The following is a 13,711-nucleotide window of genomic DNA, read 5'->3' as shown; positions in this document are numbered from 1 at the left end:
CAGCTGAGTAATATTTCCTTGTGTGTGTGTGTGTGTGTGTAAAATACAATTTTTGATCCAGACTACCATGGGTTCAAATCCTTGATCTTCCACTCACTAGTGGTGTTTTCTTTGACAAATACCTTAAATACCTTTATTTCTTAATTTTATTAAGTCTCTAAAATACTAAGAGAACGCATAATTGAATAAATGAGCCTCCCCATTGGTAATTAAATTTCTACGTAATTTCTATTCACAATAACCAAGATGCGGAAACAACCTAAATGTCCATTGATGGATAAATGGATAAATAAAATGTGGCATATACATAAAATGAGATATTATGCAGCTTTGTAAAAAAAAGCAGCAAATTGTGTGTCATGTGACAACATGAATGAACTTGGTGGACTTCGATTCTGATTTTAATTAACATTGTATCTTAATTAATTCTCTTCCAGGAAGCTCTCCCTGACCATGACTAGATGGGGACCTAGGTGAGATGTTCTCAGTAGTTTGCTGACACATGCTTAACAATTGGTTGTCTATGGAAGAAAAGCAAAAAACAAAGAACTCTGTTTGGTAGTATTTGTTGAATTCCCTTGTGTGAATATTTTCATCATGGCAAATTTCAAGTTACCACGTGATGCCACCGAACAAAGTTGGTAATAGATGCATAGTAGCACGCTATCATATGGCATTTCCGCTATACATGTACAATAGAACTGAATGACCTCGAGGGCACAGATAATAGTGAAATGTAATAAAACAATTAGGAAGTGATAGAGCTTCAAATATTTATAACCTTAGTATTAAAGCTAACTTACTTAATGGAAACTTTGTCTAACTTAATTTTTAATAATGGCTGTATTCAGTGACTAGCTGACACAGTTCCTCTGCTCAGCAGTTGGCGCTCCAGGCTGACTCCAGCACTGCCCCAGGACCTTCTCCTTCTCTGCACTCCCACAGCACTCTGTACTTGTTCCTCTTAGAGCTCTTAGCAGACTGTAATTATTCATTTACCCTTCTGTCTTCTCCACTGGACAGTGAGCTCCTCAAGGAAAAGGGCATTGTCTCACTGTTGAATTCTTCAGTGCTTAACATGGTGCAAGGAGCACAGAAGCAGCTCAGCAAATGTCAGTTGAGAGGATGAATTAATGAAAATGTATTTTTTCATGACATACGCAAATAAGTGGTTTTTCTTCCCTCTGATCCTTGTTTGCAGGGGCCCAAGTCATCCCATTTCATTACGAAAGAGCCACTCCACACAATTGCTCTTGTGTTAAACTCTCCCTACCTGCAAATACTCAGCTGTTTAAAAAAAAAATATTTTGTAGAGCCTGGCTTTGTTCCTTGGGTTAATGCCCATTTCTCTAGAAAACATTTCAACAGAAGTGTGTATTCAAGACCTAGACTGTAGCATTAGAAAATACTGTTGTTCATTTGGAGTTTTATTATTAGATTTTCTTTGGTGAATATTCTAAATATAACCATTTCTAAAATTTTTTGTCTCCCAAATGAGACAAGTTATTAAAGACAGCAGTGGTGTCTTATACTTTATTCATATACCCTTTACCTCACACACTACTGGCCATATCATAGTGACTCAAAGCATTTAAGATTTCACTGTTTTAATTTTCCCCCAAACACCAGGTATAATAAATCCAAGATTATTTTCCAAAGCTTCCTATGAATTTTTTTTTAATTTTCCATTTTAATGAATTAGCTGGGTCTTTATTCTTGGAATGTCACTGCATTCTACTTTGAAATTAGGTGAAAATTTCATTGTGTTGTGGGTTTTTTTTTTTTTTTTTAGCTTAATTAAAACTCTATCTTGAAGTTGTCTTCCTAATGTGCATTCAGCTGAAATAGCACTTCAAGGACAACGGACTGGTCCACGTACGAATAAGCATGTACCGTGTGACAAATTGCAGGTACTTGGTATAGCTAGCTTATTAGAATCCTTATCTAAATTGTTTACATGTCAGGTTTCTTTGGTAGCCCAGAATAATTTGGATAAATGAGCCTCCCCATTGGTAATTACATTTCCTTAACAACATTTTGGTGAATGTACATAAAAGGTAATAATAGCTTCCACCAGCGCTCTGTCCTGCAACATGTCACAACTCCAGATTCTGATAGTGTCTGACACTTATGACTTAAGTCATATATTTCTAAAAGCAGAGGCCTCTGCAAGGTCTTTTCCCAAATGATACTGTCTCAAGCTGCAGTCGAAAATCCGATTATGTCTGCAACTTTCCATGGATGTCATACACATTTATGGGAAAGCCCAAACATCCTGAATCAGGAATTATCACAGGGAGAATATGAAATAAAATCTCTAGAAGTGTGGAGGGGACTTTTTCCACTTTTGTGCTCCTCTTAAGATATTGTTACCGCCCCCCCATGAGACTTGCCTTTCTTCCCCTCTCTCGACTTATTATCCATGCTTATTCATGAGCAGGTGTTGTCTTAGGTACTCAAGGACAAGGGAATGCCAAAGACATTATTCCATTGCTTCTTTTATCAAAAGAACAAAAGTAAAAATCATTGACTTGCAGTTTGTACTAGTCATTCCCCATGAACATATATGGGTTTCAGACTCCTACCAGGTAGAATTCAGCCATACTGGAGATTAAAACATCTGTGTCTCCATCAGTGCCCCAAAGAACACTGGTTTTGTGTCATGGTATGTGTGTGTGGTGGGGAGGGGTGTCTCTAAGAACACAAGCTTATGAAATTCGGCATATGATTTATTTTTCTTTCAAATTTTATATATTAATATACTTTAAAGCCTCTAAGAAATCCTCCAGTAAAAAGCGTGTGTGTGTGTGTGTGTGTGTGTGTGTGTTAGTCCATTGTTTCCCAAATTAAGTTCACTGTGCATATCAGTCAGGAAACACTCAGGAGACAGAAACCACACAGTAATTAGAACTAGGGAATTTTAGTATAAAGAATTATTTATTGGGGCAGTTGGGTGGCTCAGTCGGTTAAGCGTCTGACTCTTAATCATAGCTCAGCTCTTGATCTCAGGGTTGTGAGGTCAAGCCCCATGTTGGGCTCCATGCTGGGCATGGAACCTACTTAAAAAAAAACAGAAAGAAAATAATTATTTATTATAACAAGACTGAAGTAAAAATTGGATTGGCTTGTGAAAAAATAGAGAACTACTGAGAAATAGACATTGCAGATATAAGAAGCTGCCATTGTCCCAGGGATGGGATTGCCCAAGGAATGCCTCATCCTCCCTCCCAACACGGAGATGCAACCCTCATTGGAGAGGGCACAGCTGTTGAAAGTTAACCATTTCTGATTAAAACATGTTATCTTTATTTTTTTAGAGATTTTATTTATTTGAGAGAGAGAGCGCACAAGTCGGGGGAGAGGGAGAAACAGACTCCCCGCTCAGCAAGGAGCCCGATGCTGGGCTGTATCCTAGGACCCTGAGACCATGACCTGGGTCAAAAGCAGAGGCTTAACTCACTGAGTTACCCAAGTGCCCCATAAACATGTTATCTTTTTTAAAAAAATTTAAAAAAATTTTAAAGACTTTATTTATTTTTGAGAGAGAGGGAGGGCGGGAGGGCGCATGAGTTGGGGGGAGGGGCAGAGGGAGAAGCAGACTCCCCACTGAGCAGGGAGCCCGATGTGGGGCTCGATCCCAGAACCTTGGTATCGTGATCTGAGCCGAAGGCAGATGCTTAACCCACTGAGCCACCCAGGCACCCAAACATGTTATCTTTAATATCAGTCTACTTTTTACTATTTTGGGGTAAGTGGAATTGTATAGGAATAGAATAGAAATAGAAAAGCAGTATTTTGAGATAGGAGTAGGTTGAAACCTTTTTTGTTCCCATTTCTTTTCTCCCATGGGGTGTCATATAATTTGGAGCCTGAGTCTGAGCAGAGACCAGTGGACAGGCTAGCACTTTCAACACTGGTGCCCCCACCCCTGACTCTACCTTAAGAGGCAAGTATGCTGAAGGGATAATTGCTGAGGTAGGAACTCAAGCACCCAGATCAGTGCTGATGGGAGAGGAGCGGAGTGGAGGCAGGAGCATTTCTGGAAGCTTGAGCCCTGGGAGGCTCCAGGGACGGTAGGACGCTGCTGAGTCTGTTCTCAGTGCAGCACGGGGATAGACTCCTGCCTGCTATTACATAGCTAGGTTGCTTTGGGCAAGGTTAGAGATTTTACAGTTATTGTGACTGATAAATTAAAAAATACAGACCTTCAGAGTAGACAGAAAAGAACACAACAGGTGACAGTATTACTTCTTCTCTTTCTCACTTCTCTGGAATGGAGTTTCATGGTTAAGGAGAGAAAGACCAATCACATCATATGCTTTGAAATATACTTGTAGGTCTGGGGCTTTTGTTTTGATAAGTTTTTTTAAAAATTTACCAATTATATATCATTTCATCCTAGAATGTGGTGCTGGAAAGGTCTTCAAGCATAATCTAATGTAATTTATTAGATTAGTGTATTAATGTAATTTATTACATTAATCACATGGATTAGATCTGTGTGAACCTAGATAGTTCTGTGTGTGTGTGTGTATGCATATGCACATGTGCACATGTTCGTGTTTTCACGTGAAGAAGCTGGATTGCACTAGAAAGACGATTGTAACAATATTGTCTCACAGGGGGACAGCCTGTCTCACAAATAATGGGCTTCTGTCGTTGGGAGGACTCAGTCCTGAGTTTGATGTCCATCATCAGGATAGATTCCTAAACTGCGTAGGAGCAGAACCCACGTGACCTCTGTCAGCCCTTCCACCTTATGAATTTAAGCTGAATTTGTGATTTTGAACAGATGCTCATTTCAGATCACATCGGAATCAAAATAAAATTTCAGTTGAGCAGGTAACTAGACAAAGTTCTTGGCAATTCTGACTCTCTTATGCCCATCTTTGCCCAGAGGGTCATCCCCATGTTTTATTTACTATATATTTTTAATTTTTTTTAATTTTATGTATTTTTTTACTTATTTTTCTTGAGGTATGTTACTATTTCTAAGCCTCATAACCTTCCTTGAAAAGACCCCAAGCTCTGATAAATATCCTGTCTTGCTGTCACCCATGTGGCTCAGTGCTTTACTCTAACGAGTTCCATAAGCTACTTATTCACTGGTATTCATTCCTTCCTAAGTATACATGGAATGTCAGCTGGGTGCCAACACTGCGCTGCGTGGCCATGAAGTTAAACCTAGCATGAAATTCTTTCCTTCAAGGAGATCACAGTCCAGAAAAGATTTTAAGTTGACAAGTTGTAATACTAAATGGCAAATGTGGATGAAGAGTTAAGACGAAGCAGAGTGTCACAATGTTCAGAGGTTTTATTTTTTTTTTTTTAGATTTATTTATTTATTTGAGGAGGGGAGAGGAAGAGGGAAAGGGAGAGAAAGAATCTCAAGCAGATGCCCTGCTAAGAGTACAGCCCCACGTGGGGCTTGATCTTAAAACCCTGAGATCAGGACCTGAGCCGGAATCAAGGGTTGGACGCTTAACCGACTGAGCCACCCAGGCGCCCTGGGACTTAGGTTGAATCCTGCTTCCTCAGTTTAGTAGTTAGGTGATCTTCAGCAAGGTATTTACTGTATCTGTTTCTAAGTAATCTTACGCTCATATTATAAAATTGAATAGTTTTGACATCTGCTTCCGGGAAAAATGGAGTAACAGGGCCTAGATTTACCTCTTACCTGAAACAAATGAAATATGAGAAAACACATAAAATAACTGCTTTCAAAACATTGGGCATCAGGCAGTGAAGGGCGGTGATCCTGTGAGAGAGGGTATAAGCTAACACTGCTTCGGGCAGTTTTCCAAAACAATGATATTAATGAGCTTTACATTGTATTTGATTTATGATTTATTAAACTTTATACATTAAATGCTTTTCAAGCAATACTTGCATAATGTGCCACAGAGTATGCAGATACATTTATGTATTAACAGCATTTTGTAGAAGATTCAAATGCAAGTAGACAAGTATTAGTGTGTGAAATAGAGATTTCATTTATGAATACAACCCCTGCCATTTAAAATAGTTTCTTGGTTAAGATCACAGTTTGCTAAGCCTTCTGATTTCCCTGTGTACTTCCAGGCAGTTTTCAGTGGAATGAGACATAGATAGCTATACCTTGGCTTTTTATTTTTTTTTCTAAAGATTTTATTTATTTATTTGAGAGAGAGAATGAGATAGAGAGAGAGAGCATGAGAAGGGGCAGGGTCAGAGGGAGAAGCAGACTCCCTGCTGAGCAGGGAGCCCGATGTGGGACTCGATCCCGGGACTCCAGGATCATGACCTGAGCCGAAGGCAGTGGCTTAACCAACTGAGCCACCCAGGCGCCCCTATACCTTGGCTTTTTAAAATTTGTTTCATTAATTATCTTCATTCACAGCAGTATTAATATTTATTTAATTCATTCATTAAAATAAATTAACTTACTTCTGTAAAGCTGTACTTGTGGCTTCATAGAACATAACAAAAGTCTTTACTCTTCATTAATATGAAGGGGGCAGGGTGAAATTCTTGTCAAGAAAGTCTTATTTGTTTGCCTGTAAGAATTGCTGGTGGAATAATATACTTCCAACAAATTATATTCCCTAGATTAGCATGGGGATCAAACGATTTATGGCAGCACCTCTTCTAAGTAGTCCCTGGCATATTCCTTGTTACTTTTTAATTTAGGTCAAGCCTGGCAAATTAAATGTGAAAGTGTCTCTAATAATGAAATTAAAAAAAAAAAAAAAAAAAAAGATTGTGTGTATGTTAGGATGCCATTAGTTGAAAGTATGTGACCAGGCAAAAGGCAGCCAGGATTGCAAATGATTCCCATCCAGATGTAACTCTACAATTATTTATTTATTTTAAAAGTATTTTTTGAGGCCCTGGCACTGTACGGAGTGCTCAGCACATAGCTCTCAGCATAAAGGTCCAAGTGTGTGCACTCACGGATCAGAGGTTCTAGAGGGGAGAGACAAACAGCAAACAAATACAAGAAAGAAGTGCACGCGTGCGAGCGTGTGCGTGCTTGTGCGCCTGTGTGTGTGTGTTTGGTGTCATATTGCAGTAAGCCAGAGAGTAAAATAAAGCAGCAGAAAGAATAGGGAGTATGCAGTGTGAGGAATTCATTTTTAGCAGGATGGTCTGGGAAAACATCATTGAAGAGTTAACTCTTGAGAAGAGATCTGAGAGAGGTAAAACAATGAGACCTAGACATGTCCTTAAGAAGGGATTCCAGGCAGAGGGAACATAAAGGGCAAAATCTTTGCAGCAAACATGTCAGTTCTTTTCAAGGAGCATCAGATCTGTGTGAACCAGTGTGAGCAGGAGTCAGTAGGGGAATGAGGTCAGAGAGGAATCAGGGAGACAGATGATATGTGTAGTTTCAGGATTTTACTCTGGTGGGATGGGTAGTCATTGGAGAGACTTGAACAAAGGTATGACATGATCTGGATTTTAAAATGCTCACTTAGGCATTTGGGTTAAGGATACACTGTGGGCACCAAGGGCTTAGATGCAGAGATGCCAGTTATTGTAATAAATAGGCAATAAATCATGTCAGCTTGGACCAAGGATATGTGGGGGAGAGTAGTAGGAAGCTCTTTGATTTTGAACATGGAGCCAACATGATTTACTGAAGGATTAGATGTGGGGTGGGAGAGCAGGAACACAAGCAGTAGGAGTGGGAGAGGGAGAAGCAGGCTTCCCCTCGAGGAGGGAGCCCCATGTGGGACTCGATCCCAGGACCCTGGGATCATGACCTGAGCCGAAGGCAGACGCTTAACGACTGAGCCACCCAGGCGCCCAAGGTTTGGTTTTGTTTTAACCTGAGCACCTAGAAATATGATGCTGCCATTTACAGAGACAGGAAAGACTGTGTGGAAAAGCTTTGAGGCAAGGGGAGACTTGGAGTTTGGTTTTAGTTACTTTTAAGATGCCAGTTATATCCAATTAGCTGTGTTGATGTTTGAGCTTAAAGTTCAGGGAAGAGACTCAGGTTGGAGTCAGTTGTTGACATTGACTGGGGTACGATTACCTGGGAAGTGAGTGCAGGAGAGAGAAGAGGAGGTTTAGACTGAGACTTGAAAGACAAGAAGCTGGAAAACTGAGAAGGCATGGCCGCTGGATAGGAGCAGAGTGAGAAGTGTAGTATCACAGAGGCCAAGTGGAGCAGGGTGAGGGTACTGTCCAGCCTCTTCGCTGGTTATGCGCCATGTCACTTTCTGTAGTTTGCCATTCTGCAAAGCATGCTGAACAAAGGCAAATGACCATTTTTAATATAGCCCGTGACTGATTTTATGTGCTTCAATAGTACAGGGTATTGACAACAAATTCGAGAAATAAGTTGTCAGCTTACCATATTTGTTGCACTTGTCTAGCACCAAATATAATATATATGTTATATATATATTTCATATATATGTAATATATATGTGTGTATATACACGCATACATACGTACATACACATATGTATACATATATATATGTAATATAGCATATATATTCCCCCTTCCCTAGACAGATTCAGACTGTGGCTTGAGGGAATTAGATTCTGCTTCTAGATAATGAAAGAATGGATTTTCCCCAAACTTATAGAAGAGAATTTAGAATTTAAGAGCAGTGTTCTCATGGATGATTGACACAAATCAAGATTGAGTTTCTCATTGATTGAATAACTATATATTGACGATCTGCTTTGTGTCAGGCACTGTGCTAGCCACCGTATGCTATGGACCATGAACAGGATAATTTCTTAGTGAGCAAACATTCAGGGAGGGAAAAAGACCATTTGAACAAGCAATCACAGTGTAGCCTAATAAGTATCTCATTTGGGGAAGCACAGGGAATTGAGGGTGCTCATATCAGGGACATGGAATCTAATCTTCGGGTCTAAGCACTCCAATACTGGCATTAAAGGTCAGTATTCCTTAGGGCCACTTGGACACACCCATTCCTGGTTTCTGAATTCCTATCTCATGATCATCTGTTTTCCTAACTTAACACGTTCAGGCTATTCCACAGTTTTGTGAAAATATTATGCAACCTCTTCTGCTATGTGAGACTCAGCCTTATGCCTAGACGCTTTAATGGTTGGTGTTTCATGTGCTGCTTTTTTTAGTTCCTTAAAATATAGTTTTCTGCTTCTTTGAGAGAATGCAAAGGCTGTTGAGTCTGGCTATTGAGGGGACAACTATTTCATTACTTGCCCCAGAAGCAAGTCATTCCAGCAGTGCTGTTCTGTTATTTATCCACGAGGAGTCTACGAGGAGAAGTCAATATCTTCAGGCTAATGGTTTACTGATGTGCTAGCTGCTTGGGAACTAAGCATCAAAATTAATGAAGTTATGAGACATAACTTTGTCATCCATAGACTTCCTATTGTATAGTTGGCATATTTTATGCAAATGTACTTGATAAGAATCAAGCAATTTCAATATGTATACTTTTAACCTATACAGCATTTTTATTTTTTATTTTATTTTATTGTATTTTTGCTCCAAATTAAGAAAACACATTGCCGAAGCAGTACAGGTCAGTGACAGGTTTCCTTTCATTTTGTTTTCCTTCCAGAAATGTTCAGGCTAGAATTTATTTTCCTCCCTTTTAAATACAATCTCTCTATTAGTATGGAAGGTGTCAGCTTCATTAGTAAATTAATTTCAGATAATTTATTATGTACCTGGTACATGCCAGGTGCTTTCCTGGTAATGGAAAATCACCAAGTTAGGAACTTCACAGTCTTTGTCAGAATTTGATGATGAATGTTGAGCAGTTTTAGATCCTTATGAAGAAGGAAAACATTGCAAAAGAAAGCTGTCTTGATGTCCTCTACATTCAGTTAGAGATGGCGAGATGAATCCAAAGGATAAGGTTGTTTATTTCAGGTACACGTAGAATCTACTCACTACTGATCATGCAATGATTACTGGGCCTTGTTCCAAAGTGGTAATCGTCCACATCTCTCAGCAACTTGAAGGCTGTGTATATCACTCTGCCAGAAGGAGGTATGTCAAGAGAACAACTGTATCTTTGTCTCCCGTCTGCTAAGTGGTCCTCTGGTAGTGGCCTGATGTTATTTTTGTGGCTTAGTAGCTGATGGGTTTTTTTTCCTTGCCTTTTTACATTATTTTATGGATGACTTCTAAGTATGAATCTGGGGGATCCAGTTTTTCAGACATACTCCCAAATACCAACTCCAGATCATTACTCGTAAGTGGTGTGAATATTGTGACAGGGAATCTAAGAGCAAAAGAGAACTGGGGCTTTTTGCTAGATATATTTTTGAAATATTTACTAAGAAGTCTGATTTTCTGAATTTGTGTTTTGATGAAGGATCATTGACTTAAAAGGAACCTGTAGTTCCCTAACAATAACATGGGGAGTTGGAGGAGCCTGAAGGCAGAGGTGTCAAACAAATGGCATCAAACACTTTCCAGGTTTAGAGGCCGAGTCAGGCTGAGGAAGGACAGGGCTGGAATATTTTGACACTTCACAGGAACTTTTACGAAGCTAAAATGTTTATAAAGCAACTCCAGAAAGGGAGGAGTGAGTATTGAAGAGAAGAAGCTTAAAAGATGATGTGGAAGACACACAAATGGCTAACAGACACATGAGAAAATGTTCAACATCACTAGCCATCAGGGAAATCCAAATCAAAACCACAATGAGATACCACCTTACACCAGCTAGAATGGCCAAAGTTAATGACAGGAAACAACAAGTGTTGGTGAGGTTGTGGAGAAAGGGGAACCCTCTTACACTGTTGGTGGGAATGCAAGCTGGTGCAACCACTCTGGAAAACAGTATGGAGGTTCCTCAGGACGTCGTAGAGCTACCCTGGGATCCAGCGATTGCACTGTTAGGTATTTACTCCAAAGATACAGATGTAGTAAAAAGAAGGGGCACACACCCCAATGTTCATAGCAGCGATGTCCACAATAGCCAAACTGTGGAAGGAGCCGAGATACCCTTCAACAGATGAATGGATAAAGAAGATGTGGTTCATATATACAATGGAATATTACTCAGCCATCAGAAAGGATGAATACCCACCATTTGCATCGACATGGATGGAACTGGAGGGGATTATGCTAAGTGAAATAAACCAAGCAGAGAAAGACAATTACCATATGGTGTCACTCATATATGGGACATAAGGAATAGATCAGAGGACCACAGGGGAAAGGAGGGAAAACTGAGTGGGAAGAAATCAGAGAGGGAAACAAACCATGAGAGAGTCTGGACTCTGGGAAACAAACAGGGTTATAGAAGGGAGGGTGGTGGGGGGATGGGGTGACCGGGTGATGGGTATTAAGGAGGGTACCTGTTGGGATGTGCACTGGGTGTTACAGGCAACTAATGAATCATTGAACACTACAACAAAAACTTATGATGTACTATATTTGGCTAACTGAACATCATAAAAAAAAAAAAAAAAAGAAATGATCTGTGCATAAAACAAAAACAAAACAAAAAGATAATGTGGAGAAAAGAACATCAGGCCAGAAATCTAAAGACCTGGTTGTGATGTGGTAGACAATCAGTCTGCATGCTCAGGCCTCGTGTGAAGCAGGATATGTCATGCGCACTCCTTGGGTCTCTTAGACAAGGCTCACTTGCCATCTTATTTATTCTTCATTGAGCAGTGGATATTTCATGGACACCTGAAAGTCTCCATCCCCTCTTTCCTCTGGAGTGAAAATACTATGAAACTTTATGTGTAAAGTGCATAGATCTACGAAATGAACATGAACTCGTGTGCTAAATCCAAGAATTTGATAGTTTTTAGGCCAACAGAAGAAAATACGCTCTAGTTTCCCTAAAACTCTAAAGGTTTGAAGACAACGACAGACATAAAAAGACCCTCACAGAAATTATGCAGCACTTTGAAGTGTGCTGAGTTGTTCCACAAAATAACTCACAAAAGCAGCACTTCATTTTGTAGATAAAATTCACCTCAATTCTTCAACACTGTTTACGGAATGATAATTCATGCATGTTGAAAGTCAAGAATGTACTGAATATCTCACATACATAATTTATAACTCTTTTCACAACACTCTAGGGTTATATAGATGATCCGGAGCCTGAGAAAGGCCAAGGAAATGTTCTGCGGGTGAATAATTAGTAAATTGGGAAGGTGGAATTCAAACTCTGACTGACATGACTCCATAACCCATTCACATACTTCTGTATCTCATTGGCTCTCAGGAACCACGTACTGGATGTCTGTTATTACCAGGGCTCTGTGATGTCCATTCAGTTATGTCTGATCAAAGAGATAGAGATCCTCAGTTCTCCATCCCTGACTGTTTACCATCATGCTTGTGAGTTCTCTCCTAATTCAGGACTTCCTTTTAGCCTTCTCTAACCCACAGGGCATTCACCTATCCTGAAAATCTGCCCGGATAATATGCAAATTGCACCATTGTTTCAGGTCTTTTGGTGTAATATGTGCATGTATATAAAATTGGTCAAGGGATGTCCTTGGTTCTTTCCTTCATGATCATCATAGGATCATGGCCCATTGAGACCATAACACTCTCATAGAGAAAAGGCCCTAAACAAAGGAAATTCAAGGAAAATTGTAGTTTTCATAGTCCAGAGTCATTTATGTCAAAAGAACCACAACCAAATAATTTCCCTGAGGAATCTATTGTATCCAAGTTGGTGGTATAAGTGTTAGGAGGGGAGGCTTACAGTTAGTTTTAGAGGATAGATTGTGGATTTCACCAACCATTTACATGTATACAGTCTCTAATTGTGTATGACTGGGCTCCCATAGGACACCAAACTTCCCTTCCTGAGTGATGTGTTATAAGCTCTCTGTGTTTTTTTGTTATTGTTGTTGTTAGCCTTGTTTTCTCCGCTTTCCATCACACTACTTCTCCATTAGCTGTGTTAACCTCAACATTTCCTTCTATAGCATTTCAGGTAGGTTATACATTACTGGAAAGAGATAATGCAGAAACGTATCAGATAAAAGCCTGACATCTGATGTAACTAGCCATGGATCTAAAAACCTGAGAGAAGTGGTCTCTTTTGCTACACAGATAAGGAGAAGCAGCGGTGATCATTAGCACAACTTTTTCTAGTGTCCCTTGTTCCCTATTGTGGATCCTGTCAACTCAGAGGAGGGTCTTCTGATTTGCGAAACACATGAATTTTAGCATCACAGATTCAGAAAAAAACAACAACTGTTGTTTGTTTTTTAGTAAGTGGGCTTGAGTCAACACGCACCATCAATGTGAAATCACGTCCCATGAAGAATAAATGGGGTTGGGGGCTAAGGCAGCGAGTGACCCATTAGGTTTTTCTAGGTTGTTTGCCTTTATTGTATGAAATATATGAAAAAATAAATATGTAGGTAAATAGATAGGTAGATAGGTGGATGGGTAGCTATGTAGCTATATGGATGGTAACAGTCTTGTCTGCCTGTTTTGTTTTGTTTTGTTTTGTTTCCATCTGAAGATGCCTCTTTCCTCACCCTGTTGCTAACACTGGGAATCCTTTGACAGCTAACTCTCTTGAACACTAGACATTTTGCCTGCCAACATATATCTAGTCACACTACTTAAAATTATGTTTAATCATAGAGTGGCACAAAAATATTACCATGGTGTGCGGAAATATAAAATGTAATGTGCGCGGTAGATTGGCAACGCTAACACATTCGCAAGATTTCTCAAATACAACAGGCTGCATGGGCGCAAGCGGCAAGGGAGC

The 13,711-nt window shown here is 39.7% G+C and overlaps 1 protein-coding gene and 1 long non-coding RNA gene across 3 annotated transcripts in view; both read left to right on the top strand.

Annotated features, from left to right (window-relative positions):
- Window positions 1–13,711, top strand: part of KCNIP4 (potassium voltage-gated channel interacting protein 4) — a 1,108,185-nt gene that overhangs the window by 197,736 nt on the left and 896,738 nt on the right. The gene's annotated exons all lie outside the window — the stretch shown is intronic.
- The window catches only part of LOC116627499, a 171,947-nt gene that overhangs the window by 154,042 nt on the left and 4,194 nt on the right, over window positions 1–13,711 (top strand). The window lies entirely within an intron of this gene.

Source organism: Phoca vitulina, unplaced genomic scaffold, assembly GCF_004348235.1.
Source record: "Phoca vitulina isolate PV1807 unplaced genomic scaffold, GSC_HSeal_1.0 scaffold3, whole genome shotgun sequence".
NCBI lineage: Eukaryota > Metazoa > Chordata > Mammalia > Carnivora > Phocidae > Phoca > Phoca vitulina.
The sequence above is the reverse complement of the archived record's forward strand: the minus strand, read 5'-3'. Positions and strand labels throughout refer to the sequence as shown.